This window comes from Schistocerca nitens, chromosome 1 (assembly GCF_023898315.1).
Source record: "Schistocerca nitens isolate TAMUIC-IGC-003100 chromosome 1, iqSchNite1.1, whole genome shotgun sequence".
Lineage (NCBI taxonomy): Eukaryota > Metazoa > Arthropoda > Insecta > Orthoptera > Acrididae > Schistocerca > Schistocerca nitens.
The window spans coordinates 773,071,212-773,088,790 of NC_064614.1; the positions used below are offsets into that span (position 1 = coordinate 773,071,212).

The 17,579-nt window shown below is 43.9% G+C and overlaps 1 protein-coding gene across 1 annotated transcript in view; it reads left to right on the forward strand.

Annotated features, from left to right (window-relative positions):
• Nucleotides 1-362: 362 nt before the first annotated feature.
• The window catches only part of LOC126237070 (myrosinase 1-like), a 227,900-nt gene continuing 210,683 nt past the window's right edge, over nucleotides 363-17,579 (forward strand). Inside the window, exon 1 of the mRNA XM_049946869.1 lies at nucleotides 363-427. The gene's annotated coding sequence lies outside the window, so the exon portion shown is untranslated. The remainder of the gene's footprint in view (nucleotides 428-17,579) is intronic.

Here is a 17,579-nt window from a genome sequence, read left to right on the forward strand (position 1 = left end):
CAGGGCCATTCTTTTGGAGGGATTTTTGAAAGTCAGATTGCGTTGCGCTAAAAATATTGTGTCAGTTTAGTGTTGAGTAATGTCTGAGTACGTTCAGTTTTTCTCAGCTATTTGAAAAGCAAATAACGTAAGAGGTTTATCAGCACAGTCATTCATAAATTTCCTAAAGGGACGTTTCAGTGGTCGATAGCAAGTTACATGTTAGCTTGATACGTACGTGGCGAGTTAAGCGACTCTAGGTGTTAGGATAGACCGCTGCTACTTGCCCTAGATTTTCGCTGAGCGTTAAGGTGTCCGGTCACGTGACAACGTGCGTCTGAGGACACCCGGACTGCCTCTGTTATCTGCTAACGCGGACGCGAGAGGAAACAGTTGTGTCAGAACTGGCCTCACAGCTGCACAGCGCGGAACGTCTTCCCTGCGGAAAGTAAGTCGACGTTCACCGTCAGTTTTGTTATGGAACTCCTTCCACTGCCTATAGTAGTACGATTTCCTTAGAAATTGTTATGAACATAGATTATCGGAATCAGAGGATTACAGTCATCGTACAAGACGAATAGAGTGACCCACCCTTTTTTTTTACCTCCGTACCTCTCTAGCGGCGACCTCACAACACCGCCATTATCTACTCACCTCTTCCATGTACGTTCCGCAGCGATGTGACATCTACATCTACATTTATACTCCGCAAGCCACCCAACGGTGTGTGCCACTGTCATTATCTCCCTTTTCTGTTCCAGTCGCGTATGGTTCGCGGGAAGAACGACTGTCTGAAAGCCTCCGTGCGCGCTCGAATCTCTCTAATTTTACATTCGTGATCTCCTCGGGAGGTATAAGTAGGGGGAAGCAATAAATTCGATACCTCATCCAGTAACGCACCCTGTCGAAACCTGGCGAGCAAGCTACACCGCGATGCAGAGCGCCTCTCTTGCAGAGTCTGCCACTTGAGTTTGCTAAACATCTCCGTAACGCTATCACGGTTACCAAATAACCCTGTGACGAAACGCGCCGCTCTTCTTTGGATCTTCTCTATCTCCTCCGTCAACCCGATCTGGTACGGATCCCACACTAATGAGCAATACTCAAGTATAGGTCGAACGAGTGTTTTGTAAGCCACCTCCTTTGTTGATGGACTAAATTTTCTAAGGACTCTCCCAATGAATCTCAACCTGGTACCCGCCTAACAATTCATTTTATATGATCATTCCACTTCTAATCGTTTCGTACGCATACTCCCAGATATTTTACAGAAGTAACTGCTACCAGTGTTTGTTCCGCTATCATATAACCATACAATAAAGGATCCTTCTTTCTATGTATGACTTGATAGCATCAGGGACAAGTATTCGGTAAAATACTTTTTCCCAGGTTTCTTCAGCGCATCGCAAAGCAAAATTAGTCTTTCGCAGAGTAAGATTGTTGCAGATGGTTTACATCTTTTTTGTTCTCAATCTACACAGGAGCTCTTTTGTACTCTCTCACACGGAGGAAGAAATGATAAAAGATTTGATTTTAAAGGCCATTCAGTGCAGTGGTAATTACACAGGCAGCACAAAGCTAGGAAGGAAAAAAAGAAAGAAAGGAAGATTAGAATTTAACATTCCGTCGGCGACGGCCATTAGAGATGGAGCACAAGCTCATATTGGAGGATTCGGCAGCGCTGTTTCGAAGGAACCACTCCGGAATTTTTGTCTTAAACGATTTAAGGAAATCGTAGATAATCTAAATTTGGATGACCGGACTGGGACTTGAAGGGAAATCCTCCCGAATGCGAGTCCAGTGTCTCAGCACTGCACCACCTCACCACTTGGAGGTCAGCTGCAATTCTCCCGATAACAAAGCCGGTGACAGAACAAATCCCCAATTTCGTAACTATCGAATTCACTCATATATGAACTCTTCAAATATGCCTCATGCTAAGAACATAGTTCAAGCAGAATGAGTTACTTCGTTCAGCTCGTAAAAAAAGAAATTCTTAATATCAGAATTAGTAGAGAGCGGTCAGAAACAGTCTGAAAAGCTTGTAAGGGTACTTCAGGGTAGGCTATGCTGAGAAATAACTGTTAATACGAAAATTCGATGTGTTGAGGCGTTTCCGAGTTAATTAGTATTGAAGTTAGCCAATCAGGCCGTTGCGCGAGCGCATTCAAACGGCCCGCCAGATACGATTAGTATCAGTTGTTCTGATAACGTTGCTGACAGCGCACGAGACTGCTCAGCGTTTGGCTCGGGCTCGATGCTTACTGACGTCCCATGTTCTATTTTTGAATCACCCTCCTTTTCAGTTTTAGGAAACCAAATGAAGAACATTTTTGGAGTCACCGTCTATGGATGTCCGGTTGAATTTGCAAACTCACCGGCCTGACTGGCTAAATTCAGTGCTAATTAACTCGGAAAAGGCGCAACGCATCGAATTTCTTTCTTAACAGTTATTTCTCAACATATTCTACACTGCAAGGCCCTTGCTGGCTTTTCAGACCGTTTCCGACCATCTTGTATACATCTGGTAATCCAGCTGAACAAGAAATACTTGTATAATGATAACTGAAACCAACAGCTGTATTGAAACCCAAAGTCGTTTATTCAAAACATGCCACCGGTTTCAAAGCAAAAGGCGTCATCTTCTTGCCCCTGCGTATGGAAACGTACATGGCGTGTTAGAAAAATAAGAATGTACAGGCAATAAAAATCATAGTTTGGTACTAAAAAGAGGATAAATCACGTCATAAAATTACATAATAAAAATATACTATCGTTATCTATACAAAACAAAATTCGGCATCTAACTTACATTGCTTAATCTTTTTCCTTCTCCCTTTTTTCAATATATTTTTATCTTTTACTCCAATAATTACATTCTCTAATTATGTAATGTACGCGACGGGTTCCAAGAGTACAACGACTTTCACCAGCAAAACAATCGACATCAGATATATCCCTAACCGGAACCTCTTTAATTATGGAGTACAAAACCTACAACAACAACTAAACAAACTAATAACATAATACCAAACAGCTGGAGTAAACACTGCATAAAAAACTATGAACAAACGTTCAACACAATCGGTGTTGAAGTCACAAAAAACTAGAAACACATGCTCCATTGTTATTTCTATACACAGTCACATCCCTGTAGTCCACCACCACACTAGCATGGCGAATGTGTAACTTGTGTAAGTAAGTCCTTAAATGCAATATCTCCAAAGTAACAAAGAAAAAGTTAGCAACGTTTCTTATAATTCCAGGAAATTTTCTGGACGTAAAACAGGGTTTCAAACGTTAGTAACATCTATTGTCAGTATGTATCCACAGGATTAAAAGTAGCATACATGATACACGCGGACGAACAACTACCGATGAACATCTCGCGTGGCGAATTCTTTGTTTATTTGTAACAATAGCCTATAAAGTAAACCAGTAGATGTCAATCGGTAACACCAATAGCCACATATATGTAACATACGCATACAGGACCATGAAATTAGGAACGTCCATATAGAATCCAGCGGAATAAAACCAACAAAACGTACATATTGACATACAAAAGGAAGATAATGAACTCCGAAGAATCCATAAGAAGCAGAGGGAACCCAGAAAATAACTTAACACAAACACGTTTTCAGAAACTGATGTCAGATAGCCTTCGCAGAGTTTCTAAGTAACATACTTGGAAATATTGGAAGCAGAACAAATGGTTCAAATGGCTCTAAGCACAATGAGACTTAATATCTGAGGTCATCAGTCCCCTAGACTTAGAATTACTTACACCTAACTAACCTAAGGACATCACACACATGCATGCTCGAGGCAGGATTCGAACCTGCGACCGTAGCAGCAGGGCGGTTACGGACTGAAGCACCTACAACCGCTCGGCCACAGCCACCGGCGAAGCAGAACAAGTAATATCTTTCCATCACTCTCTAATGTAAGGAAGAAAACAACATTTTGCCTGTTCTGTTAATGGCTATCTCAGGGTCACTTTCTCGAGTTTTAGTTGTTGCCTTGAAACAAACAGAATCTTGACAGAAGGATGTTGGGTGCTTACGTGTTTGTTATTAAAAGGTGGTGCGTGGTAGGTGCTTTGGTAAGAGGTGACTCATGAGCATATTTGCGCGAAGGCTGTATGCAGGTCAGCATGGACTTCAGATGTCGTTCAGAAATGAAATGACTCTGCATGACCAGTTTTGCTTACTCTAACAACCGAAGTCTTGAGCGACCTTCCAGCATAAGCTGAAGTGCCTCACACCAGTCATAACATCAGTCACAGTAAGTATATGTGTCTCCATCTTTTTTCTCTATGCTGTAAACTTCATCCTGGGCAAGTCCTTATGTTTAACTGACCGTCTTGGATTCTCAATTTTCCCAATTGAATCATTTATTAGAATCCTTCACTCCCCTTGAGCTAACAGATCTGTCGTTGTAGTAAAACAGATTCCCTTCAGATCACCGAAGTTAAAGACTATCGGGGTTGGCTAACACTTGGTTGGTTGTCCGTCTGGGTCCGCTAAGCGCCATTGGTAAGTGGGGTGCACTCAGCCCTTGTGAGGAGCTACTTGGTTGAGAATGAGCGATTCCTGTCTCGTAAACTGACAATGGCAGGGAGTGCGGTGTTAGAACGTATGTCCCTCCATATACGCATCCGGTGACGCCTATGCGCTGAGGATGACGCGGCAGTCGGTCGGTACTGTTGGCTTTCAAGATCTGTTCACGCCGAATTCAGTTCGTTAGACTAACCCCTTCTTTCCCCATTCTAAGGAAACGTCAACTTGCCAAAAAGTGTTAATTCTATCAGAATTCCTAATTAATGTTTAGTTTACTATTAACTGTACTAGAACCTGCAAATTCCGTGTCCTGCGGGTTCGTAAATTCATCTGGTCCCTGGACTAACTATTTTATCACCGACCTACAGTCCAAAGAACACTTGGAGTTCCTCCCAGCAATTACAGAAACGCCCGCCCGGTTAGCCGAGCGGCCTAACGCACGGCTTTCCGGAGCGGGAAGGAGCGCCTGGTCCCCGGCACGAATCCGCCCGGCGGATTTGTGTCGAGGTCCAGTGAGCCGGCCAGTCTGTGGATGGTTTTTAGGCGGTTTTCCATCTGCCTCGGCAAATGCGAGCTGGTTTCTCTTATTCCGCCTCAGCTACGCTATGACGGCGATTGCTGAGCAAACAAGTTCTCCACGTACGCGTACACCACCATTAGTCTACCACGCAAACATAGGGGTTACTCTCGTCTGGTGTGAGACGATCCCTGGGGTGGGGGGTGGGGGGGTTTCCACCGGGGGTCGAACCGCACAATAACCCTGGGCTCGGTGTGGAGCGGCGGAGGGGTGAAGTGGACTGCGGTAGTCGTCGTGGAGTTGTGGACCACTGCGGCTGCGGCGGGGATGGAGCCTCTCCGTCGTGTCTCGGTCCCCAATTAACATACAATATTCAAATACAGAGACATTCTGGTCGTCGTTTGGAGACTTTCTTTCTTTCCTGTGCATTCAGATTCCTCTTGAGCAGATATACAGGCTCTTTATAATGAAAGTACAGCTACTCACGGAGGTCGTGTCTGCTGAAATGGTTATACATCAGCAAAACATGCTAATGTATTAATGCAGAAGTGATTTACGGCGGAGAAAAGTAGTTCCAATTTTGGCCACTAGGAGCATACCTGGCGGTGTACAGCATCACGTCGACGTCTCCGATGCTGATTTTGAACAAAGTCTGTACGCGGCGGTCAGTAATAAAATCAACATTATTCCTCTCTCACTTGTTGGACATTTATGCCCACGACCAGTTCTTAGTTCATTACATACAGAAACATTTCTATACGTCTTTCTTGCATTCACAGCGCCAGATTTGCACCTGGTGACCATTTCAACTAATTTTTTCCAGCGTAAATCGGTTCCGCACTTACGTATTGAAATATCGACCAAATTTCGTTGCCATACGATAATTAAGGCCCACAACGGACCTACGTCAGTGGCTGAACTTTAGTTACAACCGCACGAAATCATAGGTTCTCACTGGTTGCCTCGAGTGCTACCACACTCACATGTGCCCGGGATATTTAAAAGCCGCAAATCCAAAACATTTCTTATTCCCTCTGGTTTTCTTTTGTTACTGTTTCATTATTCACCTTTATCTAATGGCAGGGTAGTTTACGCTTTCTACTAGCTTTTCACGTTCCTAAATCACATTGGAAGTTTCAAGCATTGTAGGTTGTTATTTCTACTCATATTTACGGCAGGAAACAGAATTTTTAAGATCGCCCTATAACAAAAAGTCAATGCATGCTTGGACTCAACAAATCCATTATATCTGAAGTCTAGTTTCGTGGAGAAGTCACGTTCAAAGACTCCTTCAGCCATTTTGATTTAACTTCTCCGTAGTTTCCCGTCCTATGCAGTAAAGTGTCAACAAACAGTGTTAGACTGCGGCCCAACCTGTTTGGCAAGTAGTTTAATACGCGAAGAACAGGAGTGGTCCTATCACATTCGCGTGAACATTGCTGACGATATCTACGTTGACAAATACCGAGCGCCCGGCACAACGTACTGTATTCTACGAGGGGCGTTCAGTAAGTATAGCAACACAGCATTTTTCTCGGCCAGTTTCGGTTGAAAAAAGGCGTAACTTGTTTTGAGACATCGTGAAATATAACCGCTTCAGCCACTGCAGTTCCATGAAGTTCCGATTGGTGGCGGTGCTATATGTAGCCTTCAAAATGCCATCTGTAACAGAGGTACTCAAGCATTAAGTTTCTTTTGGCCGAAAACCAGCGCATCGTCGATATTCATACACGTTTGTAGGGCGTCGACAGAGACCTGACAGTGAACAAAAGCACGATGAGTCATTGGCCGTGGCGTCTGTCACCATCGCAAGTTCGCGCTAATCTGTCCGATCTCCCGGCCGGCCGCACAGACTGTAATGTTGAAACGTATGAACACTCTCATTTGAGGTGATACACGGAACACAATCAAATACCTCGCTGCTCAACTGGACCTCTCGTTTGGTAGTGCTGAAACACACGTCCATCAGTTACGGTACTCAAAGGTGTGTGACTGCTGGTCTCCTTGCCGCGTAACAGCAGACCACAAAGAGCAACGGAGGACCATCTGTGACGAATTACTTGCGCGTTGCGAGACTGATCGTGATAATTTTTTGTCGAACACCTTATGAAACATAGGTTCATCACTTCTAACCGCAAAGAAAACAGCAATCCATGCAGTGGCGCCACATCACCTCTCCTCCGAAGAAAAAATTTCAAAGCCATTCCCTCAAATGGTAAAGTCAGAACGACGGCCTTCAGTGAATCTGAAGAGTTTATTCCGTTTGGTGTCCTCCTTCATGGTGCAACGATCAACTCCGAAGTATACTCTCAGGAAACTGACCAAACGACTTGGGCGTGTTCGTCACCACAAAAAAGCAAACGAACTTCTCCGTGACATCGCAAGGCCTCGCATAAGTCTGCGCACCCGAAATGAGCTCACAAAACTTCTTGGAAAGTTCTTCCTTGTCCATCCTGCAGCCCGGACCTCGTACCTTCCGTCTTCCATCTGTTTGGCCCAATGAAGGATGCACTCTGCAGGATGCAGGGGAGGTTATTGATACAGCAAGACGTTGGCTTCGATGTCGACCAGTAGAGCGGTACTATTCGGGCATAACCCCCCCCCCCCCCCAGTTAAGTGCCGTGATGCCGTTGCATTGAACAGGGGTTATATTGAAAAAAGGGTTTCGTAGCCGAAAGAGTGGGGTGTAATATGGGGTATTGGAATGCTGAATAAGCCAACCCGCTTTCAGAAAAAGATGTGTTGCGTTACATATTGAACGCCCTTGCTATTATTCAAAAAGCCTGTATTATTCAAAAAGCGTTCCAGTCAGTCACACAATATCTTGAACCTATTCCGTATGATCGGACCTATGTTAAGTTCCTATAGCGTGGTGCTGTGTTGAAAGCTTTCCGGAAATCCGGGAAAACAGGATCTGCTTGTTGACCTTGTTCCATCCATGCTCTCTCTAGGAAACCCGATATATTCCAGCTCAAGACAAGCTCCACAGTACCGCAGCAGACCGATGGCACGGCAATCAGTCTATGAATTTGCTCATCCGTTCTTTTGCCCTTTTCATATACAAAGGAGTTTTTGTTTTTTGGCCGGCCGAAGTGGCCGTGCGGTTAAAGGCGCTGCAGTCTGGAACCGCAAGACCGCTACGGTCGCAGGTTCGAATCCTGCCTCGGGCATGGATGTTTGTGATGTCCTTAGGTTAGTTAGGTTTAACTAGTTCTAAGTTCTAGGGGACTAATGACCTCAGCAGTTGAGTCCCATAGTGCTCAGAGCCATTTTTTGTTTTTTCCAGCAGCTGCTTGGCAGTTTTCCTTGGTAAATAATGATTGTGTGAAGCAAGATATTGTTTAGCTACTAGGAAGACATCAGCCAGCATGATTTTCCTTTTTGTAACTGTGTTCGTTACGAACATATGGACAGCAGTACGTCTTTTTTTTTATTCGATAATCGACTTCATCTCCTCAACACCTGTTGAAAAATATAGCACAGTGCACCCTCAACGTAAACACGATGTCGTTGTGGCCGAGCGGGTCTAGGCGCTTCAGTCCGGAACCGCACGACTGCTACGGTCGCAGGTTCGAATCCTGCCTCGGGCATGGATGTGTGTGATGTCTTTAGGTTGGTTAGGTTTAAGTAGTTCTAAGTTCTAGGGGACTGATGACCTCAGATGTTAAGTCCCATAGTGCTCAGAGCCATTTTTTAATCATGACGTTATTAAAAAGAAACACAAAATTGACTTTAACTTTCTCGTATTAATACGCAGCACAGGTAACCATATAACGTGACTCGTCCACTTGGAGTTGACGGCAAACAAGTGGAAATACAAAAAACGCACACTGTTCATTCAATCAACTGCCTTCAGTTGTAGTTTTGTGCAAGTACAATTGACCCGAACGAAAAAAAGTAGATATGCTACTAATCTAAGGAGACTGTAAGTTAGCGGAACGGTATTTACAATAACATTTGCTTATTTACAATCTGGTTACACGTAATAAAGTACTCAATGGGTTCTTGCCTCGTTGAATACTCCGATTCCCATCACATTACCGAAGATAAGCAATGTCGCGCATGGGCGGTACGTGGATGGGAAACCGCCCGGGTGCATCACTCGTAGTTGGCTCCTTTCCGTTTGCCTTTGAGACAAAGTGGAGGTCCTGATCACCAGATTTCGCGCCAATATCTTGAATTAAATTCCAGACCTCTCGGCAGTGTCCATTGCAGTGGAGGATATGACAGTATTAATGGAGACCCGACCGTCCGAGGGGGACGTTAAGCTCGGCGGCCCCTTGGTTGCTACTCGAAAAGAGTAGGCTGCATATCGGCACGCGATTTTACCGTCTCCCTTCCCTCATCACACAACGCGAGTGGACGACTTACGTTAGTACGGCGACCTGCGCTGTATGCCAGCACAGGACAGTGCCACGTGCTGTAATACGTTCTGAACAGGTCTCGAGGCGAAGAAGTGAATTACCGAGTAAAAAGTGTAGGATGCTGCTTAAGAAAGACGTGCTATTGCTACAGCTTCGTAACGAACAAAAATACGAGAAAGTCAATCATGCTGGTTAATGTCCCTCTGGTAGTCAAACAATATCTTCCTGATATTTATTCTAGTCCACTGTGACGCGGTCGTACACCAATCTCACTTTGAGATTAATATTAAAAGATAGTCCCAAGTTTGCAAAATACTCTTTACTGGTTCTAAAACCACGCGTTTCACCTGGGTAGGGCATCATAATGTTTTCTAGAAGTAAAATAAAAAAGGTGTGTAATAAATAACCGCATTCTTACTGTTTATGAATCTTTTCTATTTACGTGTTGTACTTTCACATACTTGACACTCCATGCCTCCGGTATTCGATAGGATGCTGTAATAATGTTTATACAGTTTGTTTCCTATTTGACGTATTTGTAGCTCGCATATGAGAATTTTTCTCCCTGCTATAACGATTTTCCATTAAAGGCTTTGTACGACGGTTGAATGAAAAGTAATGCCTCCACCTTCGTTAATTGGGTTTGGAAGAGAATATTTTAATAAATCAAACGCAGAAATAAACCTTAGAATGTGATCTTTAATTACCAATATTCACTTTTCCACATAATCAACAGCCAATTGGATACATTTCTGCCAACGATGAACAACTTTTCAGAAGCCGTCACGGGAGAAGTCGACACTCTGTTTGTGCAACCACAGCCTCACAGTTCTCTCAACGGCTTCATCAGAAGCTTAATGATGTCCCCGCAGATCGTCTTTCATTATTGGGAACACATGGAAGTCACACAGTGCTAAATCTCGACTGTATGGAGGATGCCGTACGGTGGTGGGATTCAGTTCCTGAAGTTCTGCAGTGGTGACACATGAAGTGTGCGGTTTGGCATTGTCATGCTGCAGGAAAAGATTTCCCTTTTCCTTTCGGACTCTCATTAGCCGTCGTTTAAAGAGTTCGCAGCGTTGTGGTGTAACAATATGAATTTATTGTTGTTTCAGGATCAATGAAATCAACATGGATAACACCATCTGCGTGCCAGAACACTATGGCCATGATTTTTCCAGCTGAGGGCTGCATTTCAATTTCTTTTTCTGGGGCGAGTTCTTTGTGTCGATATTACATAGACTGTTTCGTCTCCGGGTCGTAATGGTGTACACACATTTCGTCTCCTGTCACAATTGAATGGAGAAAGGCGTCAGCTTCATTCTCGTAATGCGAGAGGAGTCCCTGGCAAATTTCAAGTCTGTGCGCTTTCATTCCAAGAGTCAGCATCGTGCACAGATCTTCCGATAGCCAAGAAAAGCAATAATGTGAGCCACGCATTCTTGTGAAATGCTGATTATGCTTGCAATTTCTCTCTGAGTGATACGACGATCGTCCTGAATCAGTCTGTCAATATTTTGCTTGTGACACTCGGCGGTTGCAGTCACAGGATGTCGTCCAACTCTTTGTTTGTCACGCAGGTCAGATGTTCCCGCATCAACATATTTAAATTTACTCGCCCAACGACGCACAGAACTTACATCAACGCAATCACCATAAACTGCTTTCAGTCTCTGATGAATCTCCTTTGGGGTGACACCTTCTGCTGTCAAGAATTCAATGACTGCACTTTGCATAAATCGCATTGAACGACCGTCTGCGCAGGGTTCCACACTTTACACTGTAACGACACAACCGTTCAATGCTAAGGCTTCCCGCTAACTGAAGCTGTAGAGAAGAGGCTACGGAACAAGCCAGTACCTGCCGCATACCAATGCTGCCAACTGTTGAAGAGCTACGAAGGTGGAGGCATTACTTTTCAGTCAACCCTCGTACTTTCATCTTGCGCCACTTAATCGCGGTTGTCTTCAATAGCGCATCAGTCAGTCCCTTCTGATTCTGTCAATACTTTATATACACAGTGTGATTGCGAATCAGCTACCGGCACTTTGTTTGGGTGCCACATCCACAGCTGATGCGCGTGGTCATACTCTACACTGCTATGACTGATGACCAAAAAATTACGTACATTGAAGTTGGAGGGGGAAGAGGAAGGAAAGGAAAGGAAAGAGAAGGAAAGGAACTGATCATATCAGCTACATCGAGACTCATGCGGAATGAGCTGCGATGAGTGAAAGTGTGTGCCAAGTCAGGACTGGAATCCGGGATCTCCTGCTTAGTAGGCAGTTGCTGTAACTAATGTGCCACCCGGACGTAGTATTAATTGCAAATGCGAGAACTGTCTCGACACCCTACTCAGCCAACCCACGTTCCCACCTAGCGGCACTACTGACCCACAGTCTCCGTTCATTTCCTCTGTGCTCCCTAGTTTTAGATTCCCTTTGGAGGTCAAACGTAAATGCGGATCTGCACTGATCGTTGTGGATTCATAGCCCATCGAAGTTTGGTAATTATATGAATGCGTGATGTCTCTTCTTTCAGATATGCCTGAAAAATGGTTTTGGATTTACAGGCCATTGAGGTACATCAATTACATGAATTACGTTCGATCTTCAGCGGGAATCTAAAATAAGGTTGCACGGAGACTATGTATGGGGACTGTGGACAAGTGGTGGTGTTAGGTGGGTATGTGGGTCAGTCGAGGAGCAGCCGAGATAATGTGCACATTTGAGATTAAGACTGTGTCTGTGTGGTGCATTGGTGAATGCAAATGCCTAGTAAGCAGGAGATCCCGGGTTTGAATCCCAGTCTGACACTCATTTTCACTCAACAACTGTGATTCTGCATTAAGTTCCAATGCAGCTGATATCATTAGTTTCTTCTCTTTCCTTTCATTTCACTCCCCCCCCCCCCTGCACCCCACCCCTCCACCTTCAATTTACATAATATTTATTACAGTTGCAGATTCCACATGGCCTCTGTTCTTTTGGACATGTCTGAAAGAGCAGACGCCATGCATTCATATAACTAATACGCCTTTAGGGCTATAAATCCACAAATGTCAGTGCAGATCTACATTTACGTTGGACCTCCAGCGGAAATCTAAAATTAGCGAGCACGGAGGACATAGACGGGACTGCAGATACGCGGTGGCGCCAGGTGCGATTTAGGTCCGCTGAGGAACATGCTGAGATAATCCCCGCATCTGAGTGCAGTTGGCGCAGTGCTTAACGCAGTCGCCTGTTAAGCAGGAGATACCAGGTGTTAGTCCTGGTCTGGCATATATTTTCACTCATTGCCTCTGGTTACACGTAAGTTCCAATGCAGCTGATATCGTCACTTCCTTCCCTTATCTTTCCTCCACTTGCAGTTTATATATTATGTCTGATAGCTGCCGATTCTGCGTGGTATCAATTCTTTTGGACATATCTGGAAAAACGGGCATCACACATTCATATAATTGATATGCCTCGATGGGCTACGAATCCACAACAATCAGTGGAGATGCACATTTAGGTTTTACGTCATGTGAGATTCTTCTTTAGGTTTATTCTTGATGGTTTTTATACCATCTCCTATGGTGTTCACGTTCGTTTACCAGGTTTAGGCGTTTTTTACGAATGCTTTTTGGCAGTAATTTTTACGTTTTATTTATGACCTTTCTTATTCCTTACGTCTTACGTATTTACGTTTTTGTTATTCACTATTGAGTATAGTATCTAAGATAGGGCCACGCGCCGTTATTTATTTCAGTTTTTATTGTAGTTCCAGATACCCTGATGATGCCCTACCCAGATGACACGCATCGTTTTTTAGCCAACAAGAGCATTGTGCCACATAGGACTGTCTTTAATAATAATTATCTTGATATTTTACTAAAGGACAAAAAGTTATTTGGTGTTGTCAATAGTAGAGGGACATCGTGTATGGCGGCAAACTTTCAGAGGTGTTAGTATAGATCAAACCAGGAAAAAAGTGTGTAATAAACATGGAGTCTAAAACGTGTACCTGAAGAGCTACTAGCACTTCGTGATCTTCGCTTCTGTGAGACACATTTCTTCCACTGAAAGTTCTCTGCTTTCCTTATTTTGAGAGGTGGTAGTATGGACCAAGACGAGAAAAAAATGTCCAGCAAACATAGGCTCTAAAATGCTTGCCTTAAGACCTTTGAGGACATGCTCATCTTCGCCACTGTGAAAGATGTCTCTTCTCCTTAGCTCTCTTAGCTCTTAAGGTGTGCAGTTTAGACCCATGTTCGCTGGACTTTTTTTTCTTGTTGTGGTCTTTACTATTTCCAAAATATGGAAAGCATAGAACTTGTAATAAAAGAGAGTTGTTTCACAGTACCGACGATGAACAAGTGCTTATAGCTCGTAGGTCTGTATTTTAGAGTCCAAGTTAACTAGGCATTTTTTTTCCTATTTTGGTTCATACGACCACCACTGAAACTTTGCTGGTGGAGTTCGGCTTGAGACCCGTTCTCGTTCAATAAGAACGTCCGGAAAATGTTGAGGAAACAGGGATTTTTAGTGTTTCACTCTTGCTTCTGAAAAGGACGCATATATATAGGGTGCTTCAGAAGTAGTGATCAGTGATTCACACACGGAAAGTACAGCCACAAGTAGATAAAAATCTCCAATAAACATGGGTCCACAAATCAACTGTTGTCGAGATACAACTCATTTTCTGTAGCGGTTCATCAGTGTTTAGGAACACATGGCGTCTCTAAACGTTAAAGTTGGTATACGAAATATTGTCCACGCGTCTCAATGCAGCACTGAACTAGTCTCTGAAAAGAGTTGCGAATCCTCTCAGTCAGTCCTCGGGAATTCTGTAAATGCTGGAAGGCTGTTTCAATCCGCAAGCGTCATTACTCAAGGGAGTTGATTCGGTAGCGTAGATCAGGCTTTTGACATGACCACACACGCAGAAATCCACGGGATTTAAACCCAGAAAACTTGGAGGTCATGACACAGGCCGTCCTCTACCTATCCACTGTTGACCATACGTCCGAGTTAGAAGCCGGCGCACTCTTAAATGAAAACTTGTTGGAGCACCGTCAAGCATATGTTCAGCCATTGGTTCGGTGGGACATTATCATGTACATCTGGAAGTACAGTCCGCAAAAACCGCATATACTGCTGCCCGGTTAAACTCTGTGTGTGGAAGTGTGATCTAATTATGTGGTTGCCGAGCAGTCCTGCCCAGACGTACCACGAATTCAGTTCGTGACATCGGCCCAGATGTGACACTTATTATAGTTAAAAATTCCGTAACAGGTAAATCCAGCCTCATCCATGAACAGAATACTGCTTACAGATAGGGGATTCTGGGTACACTCTTGTTGCACGAATTGACAGAAATTCTGTCTAAAAGACAACCATTGTTGAGGGCTTGCACTGGCTGTAGATGATAAAGATAGAGCACTTGTCGATGTAAAATTCGCACACACTGCTATGACTCAGGAAACGCTCTTGGGTAGCAATCCCCATTGTTGAAGTACTCGGACGTTCTCGTACAATGTGCAACCCCCTCTCTTCAATATCGGTTGTTGCGGATCTGGCTCCATCTTCCCGTTCATTGTGTGCGAAATACCCGGTTTCTTTAAGGCGCTGTTGTAACCGGTTAAATGTACGCCAGTCGGGCTGCCTGAAGAGAGGGAAAGTTTCTTCATACAATCGCGAGGCCCATAAGGCACTACTATTCGCTTTGCCATATATGAAGTGTATGTCAGTGTACTCTTCATTGGTGTGACCTCTGTCCATGGTGGATTCACGATCGTAACTGATTGTAAGGCCGGTACGGCACAGTGCGTGAAGGGACAAAGAGAAGTAGTTGCGCAGGCGTAAAGAAACAGGTAATCGGTCCTAAACCTAGAGATACCAACGTAAAAACCGCGGTATCGGAGTCCGACGCATTCGAACTACATCCGGTCCAATCGTAATGCATGTAAGATGCTAACGACAGATTAATAAGAAGAAAAAAGCGAGCTTTATGGTTTAAAAGCGTGTCATTAGATGTGAATCAGTAACACTGACTGTTGAAGATGAAATAAGGAACAGGCCAACGCGTCTTTGAAATAACCAGTCCGACATTCACTTGTGGTTCTTCCTGGGTGCATGTCCAGCGCTTGACCACTGCCCCACTTCGTTCGGTGGATAATTTACTGCAGAGAGAAATCTATTAGAGCTACAGTTGACTTATCGATGAATGTCGACAATGGCGGAAACCGTAAATACACAGCGCTCGTAACAGCAGTTAGGAGGAGCTCTCCTTTAAAGATCAGGAAATCCATTACGTAAAACCTAATCTGTTCAAAGTGAACACTTTTTTCTGAAGCGCCTGAGCACAGTAAGTCCGCTTTCTATTTCTCAAACTGGAATTTATCGTTTATGACTGATTCATTTACACAAGGTGTGAGACGACAAAGGAGTCAGATAAGGAGGCAATGAGATATACTTTAGTGTATGTTACCGTACAAGCAGATTTCCACGTTTTTGTACGTAAAGGTCGCACTATTCATCCATTTCTGTTTGGTGCAAACACATGCCCGTACAAGGTCTTCTGAAACTTCCGATACAAACTTCTAGGACTTGTAGTGGGGAGTGTGTACATAATATGCTAAGTAGGAATCCATGTCCGGAAACGTAAGGTTTCAGTTCATATGTTTAACTCATCCACTTCTGTTTGAGGAATTAATTTAGGTACGAAGCAGTACAATTATTAAGCAACAGTTCGAAAGGAAACATAACGAAATAGCCACTTATCACTTAAGCACCCTGATTTGTATTAACACATAAAAATTACTTGCTTACATTATTCCAAAACAAAAGAAAAAATAACACTGCATGTGCAGAACAGTACTAACGCATCACAACAGTCGCTCGATGTAGCGACCACCAACGTTGTTACGGACATGATATTGTACCTATGAAGCATGTTCCGGTACACACTCGCCATTCCACTTGATGTTTCTTCAATTTCTTGTGCAGCGGTCAGAACTCATGCCAGCAGATCTTCCTCTATAACCACAGGAGTCTCGTACATTAACCTTTGCATACGACCCCACAAGTAAGTACTCCATAGGAGTTAAATCTGGCGATTACAGCAGTCAGGTGGTTGGACAACGTCGGCCCATCCATCTTTCACCATATCGTCCGCTGGTATGTTTCCGACCTGCACATGAGAACTGAAACTCATCGAAGAACGGAAACGGTAATTCCGAACACGAGTTCCCATTCAAAATATTATACACTCATTCCCCTCTACAAGTCCTAGATGTTTGTAACGGTAAGGGCCGCGCGGGGTAGCCGCGCGGTCTTGTGCGTCTTGCCACGGTCCGCGCGACTCCCTCCGTCGGAGGTTCGAGTCCTTCCTCGGGCATGGGCGTGTGTATTGTCCTTGGCGTAAGTTATTTTAAGTTACACTAAATAGTATGTAAGCTTAGGGAGCGATGACCTCAGCAGTTTGGTCCCATAACACCTTATCACAAATTTACAAATTTTTTTCTCAGGTGCTTGATACGTTTATTTCCAAGACTAGCAATTATACGAAGGGCAAAAGAAGCTGAACTTAATTGTTTGAGAAGCTCAGTAATATACTTCCTCCCGTTCAAGTTTTCATCAGTATGCACATCCAAAAATTTGGAGCTTTCTACCATATTTACTGAATCCTGTTCGTACCTACATCAATTGTTGGTATGACAATTTCTTAAACAGAATTGAATATAGTGTATTTTCTCAAAACTTAGGGGGAGAACATATTCAGAGAACCATGCTATAACTCTCTGAAAAACGCCATCAACAATCTCTTCTGTTGCATTCTTTCTAATACTATTTGTTACAGCATTAGTATAGTCTCCGTTTGTTATCCACAGTTCTGAGAGCTTCTCATACACTGAATAGCAAAATGTACGCTGATACGCGTAGAAGTGCCACAACACGACGTGACATGAACTCGACTAACATCTGAATCCTGCAGGGCTATCCATAAATCCGTAAGAGTACCAGGGGGTGGCGATCTCTTCTGAACAGCGCGTTGCAAGGCATCCCAGATATGCTCAATAGTGTTCATGTCTTGGGAGTTAGGTGGCCAGCGGAAGTGTTTAAAGTCATAAGAGAGTTCCTGGAGCCACTCTGTAGCAATTCCGGACGTGTG